Below are 24,192 nucleotides of genomic sequence, written 5' to 3' on the forward strand. Positions count from 1 at the left end.
TAGTTTATATATTGATGTTGTTATTGTATTTTTTTTTTCAAGGCTACAAACATATCTAGATGGCTTTTCACCTTGTAAAGTCCACTGAAATTTGGATCTTAGCATGTATCCTTTTAAATGTGTGCTCTGAATATTATTTATTTCAGTTTTCAAATTTTCAAGTTCTTCAGAGTTTTCATCTAGGAAGTTTTCTTCCAACTCTTTAATTCTTGTTAATAATTTGCTTTCTATAAGTTTTGTTTCTCTTTTTTATAAGACCCATATGAAATAGATTTGCCCCTTAATTCCATTAAGCAGGGTTTCTAGTAAAAGTTGATCACTTATCGTAATCTGTAATTCACTGTCAGGAATATCGTTTATATTTTGATAATTATAAATGGGTAGTGCGTATTGAAGTTTAATATCATCAATTTTGTTGTTGATTTCCTGTACATACATAATGTCGGACAGTAAAGAATTATTATGTTTCCAAAGACCTGGTTTATGAGGAAAGTTACTAAAGGTTAAGTTTAAAGTAATTATCGAGTGATCCGATTGTAAACATGGTTCAATTCCAGTGGTTTTAAAGTGTTGCAAGAAATCTGAAGTGATTAAAAATAGATCCAGCCTAGCCTGTTGTATCGGATTTTATATTTACCAGGTAACAATATTTGTATAAATAAAGTTTAAAAAATATATAATACATTTAGATGGGATAATAATATAAACATTTTTTTTTAAATTGTCAGTAGCAAAGAGTTTCCTCTACATGGTAAAAAACGAACAATTGAGAACGCTTCCCGCGAAATCAAAAAAGGAAGCGTTATAAAAAATGTACAATAGAAGAAATAATACTTTCATATAATTGAACCAGTATTTTAAAAAAGTAAATATGTTTTAAAGGTAGATCATACCCTTAAATTCCTACTTATGTACTCTTCTTCAATGAAGAAGAATATCTTGGGGAGAAAAAGTGTTATTTTAATCTTTGTACCTTGGTTTCAGTTTTATTAAACTTGAAAGTGGATACAACAAGGTACATGTAAGGAAAAACTCACTAAGAATAATATATTGTAATTATTCATAAGTAATCATCAGGTGTAAGATGTTCTCAAAATTATTGAAAAACAGAAACTACACTAAAGAAGCTAGCTACAAGGCGATTCGGTCTTAACAAAGACCCGGAAAACTGCAATAGAGTAAACGTATATGCTCTAAATGTTTAAAAACTAATATATTCTTCTTCTTGCATGTGTGCGTGTGTGTGTGTGTGTGTGTGTGCGTGTGTGTGTGTGTGTGTGTGTGTGTGTGTGTGTGTGTGTGTGTGTGTGTGTGTGTGTGTGTGTGTGTGTGTGTGTGTGTGTGTGTGTGTGTGTGTGTGTGTGTGTGTGTGTGTGTGTGTGTGTGTGTGTGTGTGTGTGTGTGTGTGTGTGTGTGTGTGTGTGTGTGTGTGTGTGTGTGTGTGTGTGTGTGTGTAAAGTGTGTGCTTGTAAAATGTTAACAGCTTATGTGTTTCGAGTCGTTAGTACTCGATTTACACTGTACCCAAAAAAGGGGGCTGTGTCATATAGCAATAACAACAACAAGAAAAACAACACCATGGCACCTGTCGACTTAACAAAGCTACAATACTACTCGGTCCATACTAATATGCATACATAAACAAACGACTAATGTTTTACAAATATAATATTGTACAATGGCATATTATGGGTAATTGTTTTATCACGCTATATTCCCCATTAGTATATCTAGGCCTCTAAATGAGCAAATATAAAATTATATATTACTACTACTTGCATGAGTGAGTGTGGCTGTGTGTGTAAGTGTGTGTGTGCGCGCGCGCGCGCGCAAGCGTGTGTGTGTGTTTGTACATGCGTGCGTACGTTGCGTGTGTGAACTTACACCGTATAGACATAGATTAAGATGGATTATATAAGTATGATATACTTAAAAAAGTACGTATCTTTATCGAATTAGAGAGAGAAAAAAGTACTTAAGTTTGGAAATTACAAACAATAAAAAAAACAAGAGAACAACAGGATCAAAAAACACACAACACAGATATAAGGGTGGTCTAGTTACACTGTCATGATTAAACTGGTTTGCACAGGTATTACACATACGTGAATATAGACTGTTAATGATATGATATAACAAAAAAAAACACCGTCAGTTCTAACACGGAGAGCCCTATGTTACCGGCGTCGATTTGTGCTAGCTGAAGCCCTGCTGGCGTACGATAGTGAAGCTACCGCCTTCGGCCATGGTTTGTTGAGCCACGTCTGAAAATGTTCGTAATCGATTATCTCAGAGCGCTCTTTACCTCTGAAGCGTGCATAAAGCTTCCCATCGAACGACCACGCTCGCTCCACCGTCTCGGGCTCCTTCAGCCTAACGGACGCTAGAACTTCAGCGTTCAATTATGTCATTCAAGAAAATACCGGAACCTTTGAGTAGCTTTGCATTTCGCATTACATCCGATTTTGTTTGGCGCCGTATGAACCTGACGATGACCGGTCGGATCTTCTCTCGGTGATATTTCCCTATCCTATGCGCTATGTCTATATCCTCCTTTTCAACGCGCAGACCAAGCTTGGAACTTAAAAGGGACGACACATGTTCAGTCAACGCTATTGAGGACTGAAATTCTTTGTCTCCTTGTAGACCCGTAATTCCGTGTTTCTACGGCTATACTGCTCGTGCTCATTTAAAATTTCTGCAGTACGCTTTTCTGAGTCATTTAGCTTTGTTTTCAGGTCTTGTAGCTCTTTGTCTTTGCAGGTTATTTGACAATGTAACGATTCAATTTCCTTTGTCTGGTCGAAGATGTTGCATTCAATGATTTCCAACCTTTTGACGGCTCAGCTAAAAGATTTATCTTTGACTTCATCGAACGTTTCCTTAATCATGGTACGAATAATGGAGGTGTCATCTTTCGTAAGGACTGTAGACAACTTAGAACTAATCTCTTCGAGCCGCGATTCTATTGAGCGAATTGATAAACTTTCATAGATTGTTGCTTGGGACTTTCCTGTTCAATTTTTTTCTCTTTCGAGTCTTTCTTGGACTTCGGCCCCTTTAAACTTTGAATACAGACGAGTCTAATGAGCTATTGTCTGTTAACTCGCTCGCAGTAGATGAATGCTGGCGTTTGTTCATGATTTCACAACTATCACGGGATTAACGGGACAGTATTCACAATAAACCCTTAAACACTCTTGTTCACTTTAGCTACTGTCACGGTGAACTATTAACATGTTTATTGATGCGTCACAGAGGCGCCAGACAATGGCAATGACAATCACAATGTGTGTATACACATATTATGTCAATATCCAGGGTCTTTCTCACACCCCACCCGTCAATAGAAAAATACAAAAGCTTGAGCAAAGGCCTTCACAAAGTCACAAACCTCGTTATTATTTTTTTACATGTCACATCCTGTTTAATAAACTTCACATCGCTCACAAATGTTATTTGTGTGCTCACATGCGTTTTTTTTAGTTTTTAGAATTACATTTTAGAAGATAATGAGTATGAGTAATTAAACACACTAAAAACATATTGTTTTTGCGCTGTCTGTTGGTTTGTTTGTTTGCGTCAAACTTTAACATTTGCCACGACTTTTGCAATATTGAAGATAGCAACTTGATATTTGGCATGCACGTGTATCTCATGGAGCTGCACATTTTGAGCGGTGAAAGGTCAAGGTAATCCTTCAAGGTCAAAGGTCAAATATATAGCTTCAAAGCGGCGCAGAAGGGGACATAGTGTTTCTGACAAACACACTTTTGCTCAAAGGTACTATTTTTTTAATCTAGTTGTTTACATTTTTTTCTTGCACAAAAGTATCCCTTTTTCAGTGTTTCTAGTGTGTACTATTTAATCATACTCTAACATTATCTACTACAGTAGTGTAGGTTCCAGCTGGTGTCAATGGATTTATGAACAAAACAAGAAAATAAGGATTTCCAAAGCCCAAGAAAAAAGTGGTTTATAAGGTGAAAACATGTTATTATTTACTCTTTTTAAAGATTTCATTAGAACTGGTTCATGTATCACTGAAGCATATGTTATTTTAATTGTGCACATTGTTCCAAACTTCATAATACAATGTTAATATAAGAAATTCTTGTTTACCCCTATCACTTTTGACCATTTCAGAAAGTGATTATGTCCTTAACTTTGTTTTCATTTGTCTTACTTCTTCTGAATAAATACTGAAGAACAGTATGAAACTCATTAGCTGTTATGTAGTTTTATAAATCATCTTTTTAAATTTGATATTTAGAATTAGAGGTTTATAATTTTAATTATCAGCTTCTATGCGAAGATTTGAAGGTCAACTTTTGTTAAATCTGAATAAAGTTTTTATTGAATCGTATATTAATGCTTACCATTATGTATCTGCTTGATACTTCACTGCAGTTATTAAAGTGTTATATTGAACGCGCTTTCCGGTCTTTTAAATGTAAGATGTTTAGATGTCTCTAGTTGAAAATGTGAATGTTTTGTGTGAGGAACTAATTTGCATAAAGCCGAATTAAATACCAAAACTAACCTACTTACATCGATGAAGCGAAGAAAAGAGCGCTTCAATTCTTATACAGTCCTACTCAGTTACTACCAGGACGGCTAGATTTTAGCCATCGGCTTATCAGCAGAACTAATAAGTGTTAACTGTTCTGTGGTCATAAAGCACACTCCCCTGTCAGGCTGACAACAGCCTTCTTGGCGATAATAAATGAACCAAGGTGTTATATCTGGCTAAAGCTGAATATGCTGCAACATGTTTCAGAGAGTTATTGACCAGTGTAATTATCAGTTGTGCCAAATATTCATAGCCAATACAACATTTATTTTGATTTTTTATATTTATAAAACAGGTAAGCTTGAAATTTGTTAGTAAAATAATTTTATGTTCACCTTTGTTAGATTTTAAATTTGACATGTTACAAGCACCGAACATGTAATATGAAATGATTGAAATTAAAACTAATAGAAGTTATATGATTTTAAAAGATAGTTTTCTTTACTCTTTCAGATTGACAACCAAAATGACTTTTCATATTCCATCACTGAGGTAACTTAGAATAGTTTTTGACGAAACTGATTCAGAATATATTATCTTTGATGAGTTCAAAGCATTTCTAAAAAACAATAAGTGTGGAGATGAACCAGCAATTTAAAGTGGCAACATTTTCAGTTGGTTGAAAGGAAAAGATCACAGTGTAAAAAGTGTTGAAGGAAAACCTTTATTTAAACTGGAGAGCATATAGTGCAATACTGTATGTCATATCGCGACACACATGAAGTGTGTAGACAGGTTACGAAGGAATTAAGGAGATATTAGTTAAACAGTCAGAGGAAACCCCCATTACATCTACAAAAGAGATATACAAACATATAGTTAATGCTGATTTTCTATCTAAAGTCCTTTTGTCGGAAATTAAAATTGAGGAAAGTGACATTACAACATTAAATTCATTTTACAAAAATGAGTTTACTGGAGAAAGCTGGAGGAAAATATGTTTCTTTGAAATGCATTTTATGAGAGAAGGAGATACCATATATGCAGACAATAGCAAAAATGTTGCTTTCAAATTTTGTAGCCTTATGCTGCATAATTACATTTTACTTTAATTCTGATATACATTATGTTTTATTTTGATTGTGTAGGAAGTTGTAAGGGTTCGAACACATGATATCGATAAGTTTATACATAATGTTAGTTATCGTTAGTATTTATCATTATTAAAATCTAATTGATCGGGTACCATATAACGGCGCAACCTTTCGACTGACTTAATGTAAGCTAGCCTACATAGTGTTGGAATGTATGTCTTGAACCTGAATTGATGTACAATTTGTGTAAGTGGTTACATATAAAACAAGAAGATATACGGCGTTGATTGTGGTCTATGTTTATGAACGATCAAAAGTTATCTCTATGAGATAAAAAGTAGCGGATGCCTTTTTTCTGCGCAGTTCTTAGCTACATCACAAGCAAATCAATTACGGGGTGTTGCGCCAGATTTCGTGGCTTATTTTGCTTTATGTGATATTATTACTCAGATATCTATAGTTACAGAATAGAAAAACACAAGAAACATGAAAATAAACGAGTGCATATAGGTCAGCCGGCAATACTCGAATCTTATTTATTTGCATAATTATAGTATAGTGAATTATTATGCTCATGCTTAATAAACTGGTCTAAATGGATAAATATTTCTAATTAATTTTATCAAAATTGGTCCTTATCATGCAAATGTTGAAAACATATTAAAAATCGATGATTGACATACCACAATAATATCGCCGAATATCTTTATTTAGTATCTTTCTGATCAAAACAGACTTCAAGTGCACAAAGTTAACGAGACGGCGTTTTTATACAGATGTCTGCAACTGACCGCAAACTGACCTTGATACATTGCGGATTGGAATGCAATGCATTAAAGTTAGGTAACAATTCTGCTGCTGAAACGACGGCTTGTTTACGCCAACTATACACGACCAAGGCAACAGCTGTGCCTCAAATATTGATATATCGACAAAGCGACTAAACGAACTATTTACTCCATCAGACAAAAATAGCATAGATTCCAATTTTTTCTTCCTTCAATGAAAAGATCGCAACCCCTTCTGCGAACTCCGGTGATGAACTGTATATAAACTCTGACTTTCACACACTGGCCGCGAATTGACCCGAAACCTCGCGGGTTGAAATGCAATGCAATTAAGTACTAAATATGAGAATATAGCCTTTAGTATAAACGCTTTTGCGCTGGTAATTCTCTGAAAATAAAAGGTGAACGCACAAACTGTATTTATGTCGAAAATTGATTGTAAAACTGTTCTATCTATTGAGCCTTTTCATTAGAGATAAAATTGTTTCATGCAGTAAAACAGTGTTACAAAGACGAGGATATGTTTCCAATGTTCTGGTGTTATACTCAAATCAGCCAATGGAATAGATGAAGTGTATTCATTCGTACCTAGCCGCGGGAAATTTTATTTGAATATTATTGGACACTTACAAAGGTCAAGTCAGGGTGAAAAGCTGGCTTAATACAGCTTACGCCGAAAAAATAAGTGTACACAAATACAAGCATGCTGTTATTTTACAGAGAAGAATTTCAAACAATAAAGTATTGTTCTTGTTTTTCAGAAAGAAACATGATGTTTGATGAACCAGTGCACAGATGGAAAATATGTTTGAAGTAGATCAATGCAAAATTCATGTTGATAAGACTTTAAGTTGGGACATTTTGGTATTTAATATTTATCAACCACAGGATACTACATCTAATTAATTCATTTAATTATATAATTTAAGTTCAACACTCCACTAGCAAATATCATGCTGGATACTCATGTTGATAGTCCTGTAAAGTTGTTTATTAAAAAAATTGTTTTTTAACTTACTGATTAGTAACATGGTTACCCGTTATGTATATTATGTGAACATTTGTTATGTGAATTACAAAGGTGAAGTTGGTATTTGGTGTATAAATTAATGTTTTTTTCCATGAAATGTCCTTGCTAGAAAAGTTTGGGTTACAATCATGACAGTACTTAATATAAATGTATACAGCAGCTTATCATTCTATTATTATAAATTGACAAGAATTCTATAAAGTTTATGTGGCATACTATTAATGCTATTTCAACTTGTTTATATGAACATTAATAGATGCACATTGAAAAAATAAGGAATATTCAATTGCTTACTTCTGAATAATTTGATAATTATGTGTAATAAAAAATATCTGCATTATAATTTTATATAACATAATTATGCTCTGAGATCATTACATACTCTTCGCATATTCATATACTTTACATAACATAGTTAATTAACATGTTGTTCAATTCAATAATAAACTATGTACAAGTTTTGATCTGTTTTTTAATATTTTAATCCATCATTTAAATACAAGCACGATGCTCTTTATTAAAATGTGCTTTAGTTAATTAATATTAATTAACTCTTTGATACCTATTAAAATGCATGCCCCTGTATTTTTCTACAATCAAATTATTCATTTAGTGTGTGAGCAATGTTTAAAACCCTCTGAATTCTCAGCATTCTACACCAGTATCTTGTAATTAGATATGGCCAATAAATCCCCTCATGTTATCACTTCCAACAGTGATCAGCCCTTCACACCACTTTGATAATGACCTCTGAACAGTTATATAGATTAGCCCTGATCTTGTTGAATCTATGGAGAAATGAGTAACCGAGTAGGACTGTATACATGCAATTACGATTATCATTCTGCATATGTTTTCAATGGTTTGGCTAAAATACAATATAATTTGGGATTTATTCGTGCATGAATTTAGTAGGCGCCCCTTTTAAAATATACAGTTTTGACTGTGTGCATGTCGCACATGGCATAATTAAACCAAGTTGTCCCACGCTCGATTTTCTCGTGCGCTTCATGGAGGCAACTCGCTTCATTGAATATTAAAGCCCAGTCAAATGATATACTATAGACAATCAGAATAATGTACACTAGTGAAACATAGGGCAATTGTAATTTTGTAATAAACTGCAAGAAACATAAAATGTTATTAAAGTCAATCGTAACTTGTATATTCGCCGTGCATGTTTGTCGTTTTACAATGATGACTGCACGTAAAATTGGCGTTTAAATGCATAATTCGCTTTCAATAATCCAGTTGAGTATATATATATATAGGGTAAGACCATAGACCGATCTGGTCAAAGGGTACGTGTATCACAACTCATATAAAAATATACCGGCTCGTAAACAAATATTTCATTTTTTTTTAAATATTTTGATAAGTCATGTGCGATGTGGACATAATATGGAAATAAAAGCAAACTACAACCTTACTAGCTTTGAAGACTGTTCATGTTTTGGTATTATTGACACAGCTGAGTAGGTGATTTCGCTTTAGTGCAAATTTTGACGGACAATGAAGAAAGACCGATCACATTAACTAGCCCTAAAATTGATCTACAAATAACCCAATTTTGTGTCACATTTGAATAATTTTCCATATCCTCAAAAACGAATTATTTGACCATTCAAAAAATAAAAAATAAAAAAATATAATTGCAGTTTGAACATTTATTTCAAACATGTACTATAGACACTGGAGTTTCAGGAACAGAAAATCAAGTAAGAAAATACAAAATAAACATATCATATATTTGCGACAGTGTCAATATTAAATATAAGATTTACAATAGTCGTTTCGTTTAATATATTGAAGTTTGAAATAAAATGTTAATACATTTTTTGAAAGAACCATATTTTAAAAGGAACATTCCACAATTTACGAGGATTTCATAACTAAATTACCGCCATGTTTTCAAACAATTAGTAACGTTTCATTCATTCTTTTGCAATCTAACAATTAAATGAAGAACATTGTGAATCTGTTTTATTCCAAGTTTGCAATGTCTGTAAATCTGTACAACAATATGAGTGAATTTATTTTAGCAAACAAAATAACAACGTTTAACTACTTCAAGATCAATTCCAATAACAAGAATATCAATTTGTGTTGCTTAACGAAACATTGTAAATAAAACTCGAAACGAAACTTACTTGAACTAAACTAACTTAACAATTAAATTTGCAAAATATAACAAATTTTTAAGCATATATTTGTGCATATGTAATTATCCAATATTTCAGTGAAGGCCAAGAACAAAGAAGTTGCACTTTCAATTGATTCAGGAACTGGCAGTTGCTCCCGCTGCATTTCACACACATGTTCTAGGACGGGTATGAAGTCATCTTTACACCAATACTGCGGTTTCTTTACAAAGTATCTCTCTTGAATACGATCAATGGTTTCCAATTCGCAAGGAAGCCGAAATGAAAAACCTCGGGTTCCATACGCCTCAGGCTGGTAGTACATTACCATCGGTATCCCATTTGGTGCTTCCGCATGTCTTTGCTGCCGAATCCGATGAGAATTCCATAGATGGGTGAATGATTTCAGATCACGTTGCATCAATGGTATGAAACAGAATCTCAAGCATTCTAAATGCACAAGATCATCAATCCGTAGCAAGCTGCTGTCTACCATATCCTTAAAATAGTTCCTCTAAAACACAGTAAAACTGACTCTTAAATTTACCCCAAAACGTTCTATTGATTGATTGCCAATGGATCTCCCAGTCATGTAACTGTTCATTCCATACATGTTAATTCTGTCATTAAATCTAGACGCTATTTGCATAGCCTGTACCCGAACGTTTTCTGTCCCTGCATCGCCACGAACCAGACTTGGAACGCGACCAATCCGTTTCACAAGGTTAATAAAGACGCCCGCGATAATTCGAGGGTCATTATTCGAATAACATGCCTCCAGCCATAATATTCATCTGGAAAATCCATCAACCGCCCCGTGTATAGCAATTCCAAAAGGCTTTAGCTTATCATACCCATCCATGTGTATAGTAAAATTAGGACCTTTATTGGTATAGACTCTGCGTCGCAGGCGATGTGCAGACCTGAGAACAAAACCCTAAGAATCAATTACCTTCAATACACACCTTGTTGTTTCTTGGATAACTTTGACATTTGTGATTGTGTTGACCAGTTTCCATATAGTTTTATAACCACATTCAGCCATCCCTCTTTTATAACTGAACGAATCGCTCGTATAACGTCTGGAAGAGGAGACGACGCGTTGCGTCTTTTGAGTCCTTTACCTATGCAGTATCCGTTTCAGTTGACTCAAACCGAGAGCAGTGTTGTGTAGGAAAAGCAATAATCAACATATATCCAGACGCGTATAGCCCTGTTTGTGATAACGCGAAATCCAAACATCCCTTCCTTGATTTGAAAGTACAGCTAACGATGAGTCAACATATATCAGTGCCACTAAGACACAAATCTATCTGCAATATAAAAAAAAGTTGTGAGACGTTAAACACACGTTTTGCATGTATTAGTTAAAGAGAAAAATCTAAACGAATCAATCGAGATTTAAGCTCTCTAAATGCCCATAAAATCCAACGAACACATTAATATTTATTGTTTGCAAATGTTATTTTTACCTTTATACCAAGCATTCCTGATGTAAAAATGGACTGTCTGAGGCCTTGCGTGTTTTAAAAGAATATACCAGAAACTAAAAATCTGTTCGACGCCGGAAGTCATGAACCAATGTTGCAATGATGTGATGATGTCAAAATTCTATGACGACATGATATGAGAAAGGTGTCATGGCTTAAAAATTAACTCATCGTGTCGACTAAAACTATGATGGCAAGTCATTTCCACAAGAGCATGACGTCGAAAATTATGTAGATTTGTCGACTTAGATCATGTCGACCAAATTTATTTTCAGGAAAAGCCGTAAACATTTACGTCGAGACTTCAACTTAATGTCGTTATGACGAGTAAAATTAAGGTGGGAAAAGCTACAAAAATATGTCGACATACCATGTCATTTCACAGTAAGACGGTATAAATTATTCCGGCATGACCACAGTATTGGGGTGTACCATATACGTTTCCGTAGTTATATACCAAATATATTCATAATGGTTCCAACAACTTTGCAAAATAGTGACTTTTGAAAGACTTCACATTTTCTGAACTATTGGTTTACGCGTTAATGCAATATAAATGCATGATAATTATTTTTCGTGCAAGCTACTCTAACCGTTTTGATATTTACTTGAGTAATGATTGCGAAAATCTTTCCTGTTCATGATGCTTACTTGTCACTGATAAATGCGCACAATGGCTTTGACTATGTTTATGACGACTTAGATTGTGAATGCGACTTATAGAGTTGATTGTTAAAACATTTCTAACATAATGTTGATTTAATACTATTAATGACTTTGGATATATTTATTTTGCCTTCAGATACGAATATGACAAATATGATTATGATTACGATCATGATGATGATGATTTATTATTATGAATATGAATTATGACTATCTTTATGATTATTAAGATTGTGATCACGATAAAAACGACGATGACGATAATGATTGTTACAATTAGCATTTCATCATTAAAATTCATATTAATAAAAATCTATATGATATATTATTACATAGTATAATTGTCATTATCATCATTTTTTAGAAGTAGTATCAGTGTTATCTTTTTTATTATTATTATCCCCATGCTTGTAAAAGCGTGGGATATAAAAAGCGTGGGATATTGTATTGATCTCCGCTTTCTGTCCGTCCTGGTCGGCCACTATCTCCTCCTACAATATTAGCACTAGAACCTTGAAATTTACACGCATGGTACAAACATGGACGGTGACGGCGACGGAATTTTGATTTGACCTCTGGGTCAAAAGTTTTGGGTAAATAAATGGGTAAAATGGATAAAACACTCATTTTACTAACAACATGAAACGCACATGATAATAACTTTTTACCCAGGGGTCAGATAAAAATTCCATATATTGAACCGTCGCACATATGCTCATAGCTACAATGTATGTAAGTTTCAAGGTTCTTGTGCTAATAGTGTAGGAGGATATAGTAGAGAACCACGCCCACCAAATCCTTTAAAATGGGTAAAAAAACTCATTTTACTAACAATATGCGACCCACTTGATAATAACTTTTTACCCAGAGGTCAGATCAAAAATCCAAATAGTGCACAGTCGCACATAGCTACCATGTGTGTAAGTTTCATGGTTCTAGTGCTAATAGTGTAGGAGGAGATAGTGGGCAACCACGCCCACCCAAAATTCAGTTTTAACATAACTTCTTCATTTATTCACAAATTGACTTCAAATTAATATCGAGCAACTCTTATGACAACAGGGTCTATCTCAACCATTCATGTCCACATAACCCACCCAGGGCATTGATAAAGGTAAAGGCAGCTTGGTTCCCGTCTTCTTTAAAATTTATCGAGAGGTCCACGGGTACTACCTCCCCGTACCCCCAAATTTGTTTTCATACCCAAAAGTTTTCGTACCTTTTTGTTTCGTACCCAATTTTTTGTGCGTACCCAAATTGTTGTTCGTACCCAAAAATTTTCGTACCCAATTTTTTTCGTACCCATTTTTTTCGTACCCAATTTGTTTTTCGTACCCATTTTTTTTTTCGTACCAAACATTTTTTTTCGTACCCAAATATTTTCGTACCCAAATAATTTTTCGTACACAATTTTTTTCGTACCCTAATTTTTTTCGTTCCCAAATTTTTGTTCGTACCCAAATTTGTTCGTACCCAAATATTTTTCGTACCCTCATTTTTTTCGTACCCATTTTTTTCGTACCCAAATTTTTCTTCGCACCCCATTTTTTTCGTAACCAAATTTTGTTTAGTACCCAAAATTGTTCGTACCCAAATTCTTGTTGTACCCAATTTGTTTCGTACCAAAAATTTTTTCGGACACAATTTTTTTCGTAAACAATTTGTTGTTATACCCCAAACAAAATTCGTACCCAAATTTTATTTCGTACCCAAATTTTATTTCGTACCCGATTTTGTTTTTGGCATAATTTTTTCGTACCCATATATTTTCTTACCCAAATTCTTTTCGTACCCAAATTTTTTTTCGTACCCAATTTTTTCTCGTTCCCAAATGTTTGTCCTTCCCATTTTTTTTTCGTTCCCATTTTTTTTCGTACCCAATTTTTTTTTTCTTAACCAATTTTTTTTTCCTACACAAATTTGTTTTTGGCATTATTTTTTCGTAGGCAAAATTGTCGTACCCATTTTTTTCGTGCCCTTAATTTTATTTTATCATAACTTCCTTATTTATTCACCAATTGACTTCAAATTAATTCTGAGCATCTCTTATGACAACACGGTCTATCTCGACCATCCATGTCCATATTACCCACTTCGGGGCCCCACCTACATAGGCCTTGCCCACCCAAAAATGACTTGTAATATAACATCTATACGGCGTGGGGATACACGTCTGCCTCTGCCGCGCCACTTCTTATTTGTATTAGTATTATAATATAAGCACAAATGTGCTTTTTGTAATCTTACGTTTATCTTCATATTAACTATATTGCTATCTAAACTTACATAAAAAACCAATCAAATTGTTACAGCTATCAAAGTGACCCTGCTTGTATGACTCCCCAATACCAAAATATACCACGCTTGAACCGAAAACAAAGAATGTGTTTTGTACTGTGTATAATTATATGTTACCCATGTTGTATCGATGTATATCTGGAAGAAAATAAGTATTGTTCTGTTTTTTATATTATATGCGATCCTTATCAATCTAATCAGCACACTCGTGAGAAATCCATTGAGAATGCTAACACACGCAATTGAAAAGTTTAATAGTAATTAATTCGTAATAACACATACATCATTTAGTCACTCAACACCTTTGTTTTGGGGCCTTTGGTACGGTTGTTTATTGCATCACGTATAACTAGTTATGGTATGTTTAATCATTTTATAAATTAGTGAACTCATATTATCGGAAAAGCAGCATTAATCAGACTTAAACTGCTGTTGTTTACATATCATGCCTATGCTTTCGACATCAGAACTGTTAAATGAATAATGTTTTAGTCCACCTTCACTTAAATTGTTATAATAAACATGTCCGGGTGAGATAAAATCGGTGTTTAAATGTGAAGTACAAAATGAACTTCCGTATTGTAACTGACCCTCTATATAGTGTTTCAATTAGTGTTTTTTCGTAGGAGTAGTAAAATTGAGTTATGTAATAACTTTAAAAGTGGCTATTTACACATGTTCGACAACGTACGTGGCAAAAGCGTTATATAACAATTTAGATTAGTAGAGTTATTTACATAACAATGTCTAAGATGAGCGTGGTGTGTGGTGCTGAAAATCTGAGGCACAAACTATAGTGGAGGATATATATTACGGTTGCCTTAATCACCACTATGCGTATTTTGTCTGAAGGTACTGACATTACGTTAGTTGTGCATATTTAAATGATATCGTTCATATAGGGTTATTAATGCATTACGAATACATCATAAGAATATACACACGTAAATTGTTTTGTTTACAACAGATATAATACGTTTAATAAACCATTTGTAATACGGCCGTAAGTATTTAATTAATACTAATAAAATAAACACATTTTGTGTTTTCCGCATATTGTTTACAAAGGTTGATGATCAATGTTTGTATTATATATTCTAAGCATTTTTATGGGTTTTTTTATTTTTACATTTTACTAGCACAAACTTGTTCAACCCCGTGTCTGACCTATGGTCAACAAACAACGCATGCGCTAGCTGTGTGGATGGATACTATCTGTATAACAGCCAAACGTGTGTTCCGTGTACGATCACTGGCTGTCTGACGTGTGACTATCAATATAGTTGTATTTCGTGTAAGCAAGGTAAATACGGTGTAACGTGTCCGAATGAATGTAGCATTGGATGTAAAAACAACACGTGCAATGTATATGATGGACAATTCTTGCGTGGACGGTTATTACGGCCAATATTGTTCACAGAAATGTTCGGAGTACTGCTCTGATGTATGTGATAAAGGCAATAGGTCATGTCCATGTAAATCAGGATACTATGGCAAAACTTGCAAATTTAAGTGTTTCACTGGATGTCTAGACTGTGATGATATAACGTGTTCAGCATGCCCACCTGGCAGGTACGGCCAGTTTTGTCATTTTTACTGTACACCTGACTGTAATGGAACATGTGATATCAACACCGGTAATTGCAAATCATGTCCCTCAAACTGTGTATCATGTGACAGTGTAAATGATAAATGCTACGGCTGTATATCGGGATATTATGGGAAAATATGTGAACATAAATGCCCTTCGCAATGTGCGACTGGATGCGATTCGTTTAACGGTAACTGTGTTAACTGCACGTTGATTCAGTCTGGTAAATATTGTAATGCCAGCTGTCCTTCAAATTGCATGGGCAATTGCAGTTCCACGGTGAAATGTTTTCAATGCAAGGCGGGATACTATGGAGACAATTGTGAAATAAAGTGTCCTACCAACTGCTATGGTCAATGTGATATGCTCAGCGGGGAATGCTTTAAATGTTTAAGCATGTGTCCCGCGTTATGTTCAACCGGATGTGACCATGTATCCGGTGCTTGCAGCAATTGTTCAACAGAGAGGTGTGGTCAAAACTGCGAGTTTACGTACTCTACAAATTGTGTTGAAAACGTGTGTATGGCATCTCCAGAGTCATGCGTTCTGTGTAAATCTGGCTTTCATGGAGTTTTCTGCTATAAGATGTGCCCAAGCAACTGTGGAACGTGTTTTATTGGCACTTATTGCACACAATGTAAAAGTGGTTACTACGGTAAAATATGTCAGAACACATGTCCTAATACGTGCGACAACTTAACGTGTGACATACATTCAGGGGCATGCCACAAATGTATAAACAATACATTATACGGTGAACCGTGCAATATGGCATGCAGTTCAAACTGTAAGTATACAGAATGTTAAAAAGACAGTGGTGCGTGTACCAGAGGTTGCATTCCCGGATATTACGGTCTTCTCTGCGATCACAAGTGTCCTGAAAATTGTTCAAGATCTGCAGACAACACGTCCGCTGGTTGCGACATAGATGGAAATTGTATCGATGGCTGTGTGGGAGGGTCCACAAGGAAAACATGTGGTGATTAAACGACTTTTATTAAAAGTTCATATATTAGTATTTGTATTGTGTCAATGAGCTCAAAATCGCCCAACGAGCTTTAGCATATACATGTATTGTATTTTATATTTAAAAAAACCACTCACTTCATTCACGGTAAAAATCTCTCAATATTTATTTGTAAACCTTGCAATTTCTTAAAGTCTTTTAGTGATACATTTAGAATTAATTAAAAATACACATATACACGTCACATTGACGTGTAAAATGTGTAAAATGTGTAAACTGTTTGTGTTTTGTGCGGCAATTCAACGCATATAAAAGTATGGTTCTACGCAGATGTGAATATAACTTCCCCTGATGGAGTTGAAAACAAGAGTGATCCACCTGTAGCTATCATTGCCGGTGCAACAGGAGGAGGCGTGGCACTTATAATAATCGTAGTAGTTTTTGTGGTCGATATAAAAATGAGGTATTTTTATTCGTCATTAAATTTTACCTCTTTGATCTTGCATATGTATTCCTTGCATTCCATTTATAAAGACGTTTGGTTTGGTGTTTATTATAATATTAGTTATATTGAATCTGCTTGATTTATTAAAAATATGACAATCGTATCGTTGTAGTTGTGTTCACTTTGTGCGTTATGTTCAAATAGTTGTAACGTATCAAATATTTGAACATTATCTATTGAACATTTAAAAAATACTGTATTTACAAAATGAACAAGATCAAGGAGCGTCCTTATGTTTACAAAAACCACGATTTAATGGTGTGGCATTATTTCAAGTTATTAATTTATTTACCCAGCCGACTTCCCCATGTACTGTCAAGACGATAGGCCAACAAATTCATTTATTAATTACATTACTTAATAAGCTAGACTTTTCTTGTTTAAGTAACACATCTTACCATGCATTACAGTGTTAAATGGGTATATAAACAGTCACTTTTGATATTAGAGAAAAAGTCGGCCCACGATAGACGACCGGACATTGCGGTCACATATTTTGAGTTTTTCACGGGATGGCCGTTAGCTTGTTGTTCAGAATATTTAACCGGCATTGGGAAACTTTGTGTAAGAAATAAATAAGCAAAAATAAATTGCAATGAAAACTGAAATGGACTCGTGTACGTGTATCGTGTATCAACGACTACATGGCATAGTGTAAGACTCAACAGACAAATATATTACTTGGTTTTACGTTTGCTAAAATGGTTCCAATACCTTGAATCGCATACAGCACCCTCATCCACACCGAATGCTTGGCATTGACTATTCTACGGTGGTTATGCACATTTTGAACATTTTATGTGTCTAGTCGGTGTTCTCATATACAATTTGTGTATTGGATAAGAATAATATTTCTCTTCTGATATAGTTTCTGGAGGTTCATTTCTTGCTATATTACCATTAAATGCATTGATGATTTCGCTTTTAATAATTGTATGTTATATTGTTATGTTAAACAATTAAAAACACTCTCGGTATTTGTATGAACTTCATTTAAAAATCGACTTTATTATTTTAATCTACATAGGCGGCTTCAAGAAAGTAAATCTCCGGGAAATGTGTACGAAAATAGCGCATTTGATGGAATGCCGGTTCACGCCACAGTCAAAGGTAGTTTTATAGAAACAATTTCATTGACTCAATATGCCTTTTTTTGTAGTGTCAACAAGTAAAATCGATGTAATTTGTAAAGGAACCTTAACTTTTTTAAACATGGTCCAACGAGCTCAATACAAATCACAGCAAACATATGTTTAATGCCACATTTTTCAATTTGGATATAATGTTAATGCCACATTTTTTAATTTGGATATACAATCATAGGTATGATTTTAAACATTCTTATAAATAGTTTTACACGTCCCCATCATTACAACCATGCTATATGACATCTATTCATTGCTGTACTGATCAAAGGTGACAGTAGGACATGTCCGACATATTTCACAAACTGACACGCACATTTATCTTTCAAGACATTATTTTGTTTTTTGTGATATATTGAGTATAATGTTGTTGTTTTTGCTTGTTACATAACTGTTACGCGAATTTTGCAGATCCAACAGGTGGACTTCAAACATCGACGTCAGTCTACAGTAACTTGGACCTTGGACGATAATCCGGATATGTCTCATACATATTCATCATTGGCATTCAACGCTGCTGGCATAATGCCGGATACTTCACATACGTATACGTACCTTGATCCCAATGCTATGGGTGACAAATCTGACCAGTCGAACACATATACGTCATTGGCTAACAATGCGGTTTGAAACAGGAGGATGATTTTATATGTAACATCCGTAGTGAGTAATGAATGTAGAACTGTAGTGAATTATTTATTAATTACCAATGTGTTTTTTGTATAGTACCAGTGTGCGTAATATATCTGTAGTGCTTATGTGAGTTACGTGTGAATTACCAAAGTGAGTTATATGCATAGTACCATAGTGAGTTATATGTATAGTACCACCCTAGTGAGTTATATGTTTAGTACCTTTGTGAGTTATGTGTGTAGTACCATAGTGAGTTATATGTAAAGTGCTATGGTACGTTATATGTGAAGTGCCAAAGTGAGTTATATGTGTAGTACCATAGTGAATTATATGTGTAAAACTATAGAGAGTTATATGTAAAGTACCATAGTGCGTTATATGTGAACAAACATAGTAAGTTATCGTACCAGAATGAGTTACATGCGTAGTACCATAGTGAGTTATCTGTGTATTACCATAGTGAGTCATCTGCATTTTACCAAAGTGAGTTGTATGTGAAGTACCATAGTGAGTTATATGTATAGAACCATGGTGAGTTATATGCATAGTGCCATATTGATTTATGTGTGTAGTACCATAGTGAGTTATATGTTTAGTACCATAGTGAGTTATATGCATAGCACCGTAGTGAGTTATTTGTGAAGTGCCATTGTGAGTTTTATGTATAGTACCATAGTGAGTTATATGTATAGTACCATAGTGAGTTATATGTATAGTACCATAGTGAGTTATATTTGTAGTACCATTGTGAGTTATATGTGTAGTACCAGAGTGAGTTATATGTATAGTACCATAGTGAGTTATATTTATAGTACCAGAGTGAGTTATATGTATAGTACCATAGTGAGTTATATGTATAGTACCATAGTGAGTTATGTGTGTAGTACCATAGTGAGTTATATTTGTAGTACCATAGTGAGTAATATGTATAGTACCATAGTGAGTTATATGTATAGTACCATAGTGAGTTATATGTGTAGTACAATAATGAGTTTTATGTATATTACCATAGTGAGTTATATGTGTAGTACCATAGTGAGTTATATGTATAGTAACAGAGTGAGTTATATGTATAGTACCATAGTGAGTTATATGTATGGTATCATATTGAGTTATGTGTGTAGTACCATAGTGAGTTATATGTATAGTACCATAGTGAGTTATATGTATAGTACCATAGTGAGTTATATGTATAGTACCATAGTGAGTTATATGTATGGTACCATAGTGAGTTATATGCGTAGTACCATAGTGAGTTGTATGTATAGTACCATAGTGAGTTATATGTGTAGTACCATGGTTAGTGGTGAAAAAGCGCTTTAAAATATACTGTCCGAACATTATGAGCCATTTATTATGGACGTTAATCCGTACATCCGAAAATTAAGTATTTGGGCTAAAAATGCCACTCAGAATAATTACAGTATTTGCGTAGTACGCTGAGTTATGCGGGAAGTACCGGTGTGGGTTATGAGTGTGTAGAAGTGTGAGTTAAGTGTGCAGTTCCATTTTGATTTGTGCATATAGTGCCTGTTTGAGATATGTGTACAGTACTGGTGATAGCTCTGTGTGTAGTACGTGAATGTGTATCCATAAATTTTAATAAGATTAGTATTAAATAGTATTCTGTTGTAAAGAAACGAATTTAAACCATTTTTAAAAGTTGTCGATCAATGAATGTCGATCACTTACAATTAAATAGTTGATACGCATGGCTTCTTTGTTTGTTGTTGTTTGTTTAACTCTTTACCACTAACACACGTATTTTGACGCATTTGTAGTCTCTTCGAAAATTACATTTAATTAAAGACCTTTCTTACTAGATTCAAAAGGCTTCATTTCCAATCCTTAGAAACGGATGAGCAATAAATTGCATAAAACCTGAACAGACTGCGAGTTACTCGCAGGCTGTTCTGGTTTATGCTGTTTGCACATAGCCGTTTTGAATTTGCTTTTGAGAGGGAAAGGTTTAATTCATGCAGAAGTTTTAGCTTAAGAGTTTTATATGAATGTTTGTGAGCAAAATCCAAACGGATTGCGGGCAACGAAATCACTTGTCTTCACTTCTTATCAACACGTATTATGTTTTAGGAATGGGGAGTATATGCATTGATCACATTTATTGTGTTAATGTCTTACCATAAGTGTGAACTTATCTAGATCGTTATGATATTGATGGAACATTAAAAGCCATACATATTTTTCAAAACTATTTAATTATATACCATTCGACTAACACAAAAGATAATTATAGATGCATCTTAATTTTTAATTATTATTATACCGGATTTATATAGCGCCCTTTTCATGCAAGAGTGCACGTTCAAAGGCGCTTTACATAAGAACATTTAACGTATCGCAGATACGAATACATTTTGCAACACTGTTTCAAAAGAATCGATCAAATCTACTCTATTATACCTATGCTATAAATACTACGAAAAAACATGCACAGTAACCATATTTTAGAAAGATCAACAAGACACTATAAAACTACCCTATGTGTATAGCTATAAGACAAATAATGAAACAATAAAATCTAAAACTTGAACTATAAGTACTACATAAAAAAACATCATGCGCAGCAACCATAGATTAGAAAGATCAACAAGACAAAACAGAGACATAGCAGAGACAAGGGTAACGTCAGGATACCATTACCACGAGTCCACAAACCCCCAAAGGAATAATTATGCTTCATTTGAAACGGTTAATTCAAGTTCATGCTGATTTGGGCAAGGGTTACGTCAGGATACCATTACCACGAGTCCACAACCATATTTAACCACTTAATTGTGATTGAGGCATATTATATATTACATTTATTAATGGTACAGATCTTTTAGGTAGGAAATTTATTTGAATTTACATTTTAAATTGAATGAATACAATGTTAATGAATTTTTATTAATAAAATATATAGCAAACACATTTTTCTCTGACACAAGAATATCATATACATATCTTCTACAGCACACATACGAAAACAGTGCACATGGCTCAACATATTGCTTTGAATACAGTATACAAAAGATGTGTATGTAACAGCTTTAATTAACTATTGATTATGTTCTAACAAAAGATAACAAACAATGCAATCAACACTAAGCCATTGATCTGAGTTAATAACTATATTTCACTTTTGGAAAGTTGGAATTAAAATTTCTAATAATAGATATATTTCTCAAAACGGCCGAAACACGTGCTTTAAATAAATGAATGCCTTATTTAACACATCTCTTACATTTATTTATATGGAATAGTCCGCTGCTTTTACCAAGACTATACTAACATGAAGTGTGTAATATGAATACTATAATGAGATGCATAACATTCAATGCAGACCGTTATAATATGTGTACAGCGCAATAACAATCTTGTAACACAATATATCAGCAATAGCATGTTTAACATTCAACAACATGTAAGCACAGTTGTGATGAGACCGCTGTATTACGTACGTATTGGTCACATGAATCTATCACTGACGTTTGTATTGTATCGTTATCTGTCGCGTCAGTTATTGTATTTAGACGTTCCGGACTTAGCACAAACATTGCATTGGCATCAATGAAATTCTAAAGCTAGCCATTAATGTTTTTTTTATACATGTATCCATTATCCATCAAGGCAAAACAAATTCGAGGCATTTGACATATAACGCATATAAATAATAAACGCCAATTACTTACATAGGTTTATGAGCTCATAATTCATTTAAAAGGTCTAATTAAAAAAAAGATTGCGAAATGATATCAGCAATGGTTAAAAGGGCTGCGAAAATTGTCTGGTTGAATACTAATTGGCTTCTGTACATGTTTGACATTAATACGATCCATGTTGCCCTATTTGTTCCTTCTCAAAGATCCCAAATGCATTTTAAAATGATATAATGAGAATACATTATCACAATATGGATACATATACTTGATAGCACTGATTTAAAGAGCGAAACCAACTTAATGACTGATACATTTAAGTCAGCATATAAGCGGCTTTGATCATAATTTATATAAACACACACAGACCATCTAGTTGTAAACACACACACATAACTAGCGCGCTTCAGAAATTGAAAGTGACAGTTTTGTTAACCGTTTGGTAGATTTGACATTGATTTTCATGAAATTAAAATTATGCTGTTATTTTTTACAACCAACACTAATTTGTATTTTAACTTAAGACAGATGGTAAGACTTACGAGACTCTGTTTTGATATTCGTGTTGCCATGCGTGCCGCTGAATGTATTTTCACGAATAAACCCATGATGATGCATTATCGTCCATCCAATCCGAAAGTAGACTATCCCCATAATCACCATGGAGATTACGCACAGCAATAACTGGACTACAAAATAACCTTGTGGAAAGTTCGAATCTTGCATCGTTGGGTCAATAAAACATTCGGTTCCATTAACTCCGTGAACCCCTGTGTCAACCAATGCAACCAATAGGTCGCCGTGGTGTAATGGATATGGTGTCCGCCTAGCAACCGGGAGGTCACGGGTTCGATCCCCACCGTGACAGCGTTCTTTAGATCTCCCCCAAAGACACCAAGTACTGGTTCTAGGCCCAGGAAACGGACTCGAGAGCGTTTATATAAGCCTTAGGCTTTCGATGCAATTGAGCTAAAATAAATAGGTTTAAACTAACCAATGCATCACCGTACACAAATATGGCGGGTAAAGCAACAAGACATCAAAGAGCTACACACAAACTGCACATTATTTTAATCTTGGTCGGAGTTATTTGTGTTGACAACGGGTAACGGATTCTCTGGTGGCGTTCTTTTGCAATTCCTAAGACGATAAAAGCTGAAGACATAACGAAAAACATGTGTAAACATCTGAGCGTCTTGCACGCTGCCTCGGATGGGAACACGTACGGACACATCAAACTGTATATCAAAAGAGGCATCCCAACAGTGCAAGCTATGAGGTCTATCCATCCCAGACATAAAATAAACGAGCGGTATGTGGAAGGTGAGTACTTGATGGTATAGATGTAGACGACGAGGATGTTACCCAACACGCCGACAACCATGAGGATAGCGACGTATATGATGGAGGGGATGTTGAGATCCACCAGAGAGTTGTTCAGCTCTGCGAGTGTCACATTTTCCCGAAAATCCTCCCGCCAGACTTTTGGGATCGCAGAATACATGGCTAGGTTGTCTTTTTCGACTTCATAGACTGTAATCAGTAGAGCTTTATTTATTAAATTGATGAAAAACTTATTGATTTATTTCATTTGCTTGACAATTTTCTGTAGATATATGAAGTGTGCATCACTACATTATAAGACAACAGAAATACTATATTGAGATAGATA

General features: G+C 34.4%; 1 protein-coding gene across 1 annotated transcript in view; it reads right to left on the reverse strand.

Annotated features, from left to right (window-relative positions):
* Nucleotides 1-21,058: 21,058 nt before the first annotated feature.
* LOC127871113 (uncharacterized) overlaps nt 21,059-24,192 on the reverse strand; it is a 37,100-nt gene continuing 33,966 nt past the window's right edge. The window contains exon 4 of the transcript XR_008045159.1: nt 21,059-24,053. The gene's annotated coding sequence lies outside the window, so the exon portion shown is untranslated. The remainder of the gene's footprint in view (nt 24,054-24,192) is intronic.

This window comes from Dreissena polymorpha, chromosome 1, assembly GCF_020536995.1.
Source record: "Dreissena polymorpha isolate Duluth1 chromosome 1, UMN_Dpol_1.0, whole genome shotgun sequence".
NCBI lineage: Eukaryota > Metazoa > Mollusca > Bivalvia > Myida > Dreissenidae > Dreissena > Dreissena polymorpha.